General features: G+C 38.5%; 1 pseudogene; it reads left to right on the top strand.

Annotated features, from left to right (window-relative positions):
• The first annotated feature begins 274 nt into the window (after window positions 1-274).
• On the top strand, window positions 275-1,285 carry LOC101972330 (aldo-keto reductase family 1 member B10 pseudogene; annotated as a pseudogene).
• The last annotated feature ends 695 nt before the right edge of the window (window positions 1,286-1,980 follow it).

The following is a 1,980-nucleotide window of genomic DNA, read 5'->3' as shown; positions in this document are numbered from 1 at the left end:
TAAGTAGCATTTTTATACAACAATTATGAAATGGAGAAAAAAGAATTGACATGATTCTATTTACATTATCTACAAAAATAAAGTAAAATAAAATACATAGGAATAAATTTAATACAGGAAATGAATGATCTCTAAAATGATAATTACAAAATATTGATAAAAGAAATTGAAGAGGACATACAAAAATGGAAAGATGTCCAATTTTCACATATTAGAAGAATATTGTTAACACTAGACATCTATCTGCTCTCAGAGAACCATTTCTGCACCTACCATGGCCACCTTTGTGGAGCTCAACACTAAAGCCAAGATGTCCATTTTGGGTCTGGGCACCCAGAAGTCTCCCCCAGGCAGAGTCAAAGAAGGTGGCCAATGATGCAGGATATTGCCACATAGACTGTGCGTATTCTATGAAAATGAGGTGAGAGAAGCCATCCAGAAGAAGATCCAAGAGAAGCTGGTGACACGGGAGAACTTCTTTATTGTTAGCAAGTTGTGGTGCACCTTCTTTGAGAGAAACCTTGTAAAGGAAACCTATTAGAAGACCCCCACAGGCTCTGAAACTGGACTATCTGGGTATCTATCTTACTTACTGGCCCCAGGGATTTCAGTCTAGGAAAGACTTATTCCCCAAAGATGATAAAGGCAACAATCTTATCAGTAAAGTAACATTCTTGGATGCCTGGGAAGTCATAGAAGAGCTGGTAGATGAGGGGTTGGTGAAATTCCTTGGTGTCTCTAACTTCAACCACTTCCAGATGGAAATAATCTTGAACAAGCCTGGACTCAAATACAAACACCAATGACTAATCAGGTCGAGCGTCACCCATACCTCACCCAGGAGAAACTGATCCAGCATTGTCACTCCAAGGGCAACACTGCCATACCCTATAGCTCCATGGGCTCTCCAGATAGACTATGGGCCAAACCAGAAGTCCTCCAGGTCACTACTGGAAGACCCCAATATTAAAGCGATTGCTGCAAGCAAAAAAAATAATAATAATAATCCTTGGCCCAGGTTCTGATCTAGTTATAGATCTAGAGGAATGAATTCCCAAGTCTGTGACATCAGAATGCACTGTTGAGAACTTTCAGGTTTTTTACTTCAAATTGAGTGATGGGGATATGGGCACCCATACTTAGCTTCAATAGAAACTGGGGTGGGGGGGGGCATGTCCTGTCTGACCAGGCTCATTGGGTGGAATACCCCTTCAATGCTGAATCTCCTGATGAGACATCTAGTGGATTCTTTCTCTTCACTGAACTGGAACTTGCTCCCCTTTAAGGCCTATGTTAGCCTATGTGAAATCATACTGTGCCTGACCTCGTTATAGGTCAGAATCTAAGCAAGGTTTATTAAAAATTTTTTAGTGGTGCATTATAATTATACATAATGGGATTCGTTATGCCCTAATCATACATTCACACAACATGAGTTACCCAATCTCCTCAATCTCCTTCCCAGAACCTTCCTTTACCACTCCTCCTCCCTACCCCTAGGCAAGGTTTTATTTAGATCCATATGTTGAACTAGGAGATTTATCATAGAGAAGTATGACTCAGATGAGCCTATTTTTTCCACTTTTTTTTATCCGACCAATGTTTGTTTAACAACAGGATCTCTGCTAACATCGAGGATGCAAAAATGAAAAGAATTAAAAAACAATAAAAGTTAAAAAATAGTACATCCATAGTACCCAAAGTGATCTGCAGATTCAATGTAATTCCTATCAAAATATTGATGACATTCTTCATAGAAAAGGAAAATTCATATGGAACCATATAAGACATGGAATAGTCAAAGCAATCTTGAGCAGAGGAATAGGCTGGAGGTATTATAATATCTGACTTCAAAATATACTACAAAGCCACACTGACCAAAATAGCAATGTTAATGGCATAAAAATAGATATATAGACCAATAGAACAGAATAGAGAAGACAAAAAATAAATTCATGGATTTACCACCACCTAGTTTTC

Source organism: Ictidomys tridecemlineatus, chromosome 2, assembly GCF_052094955.1.
Source record: "Ictidomys tridecemlineatus isolate mIctTri1 chromosome 2, mIctTri1.hap1, whole genome shotgun sequence".
NCBI lineage: Eukaryota > Metazoa > Chordata > Mammalia > Rodentia > Sciuridae > Ictidomys > Ictidomys tridecemlineatus.
The sequence above is the reverse complement of the archived record's forward strand: the minus strand, read 5'-3'. Positions and strand labels throughout refer to the sequence as shown.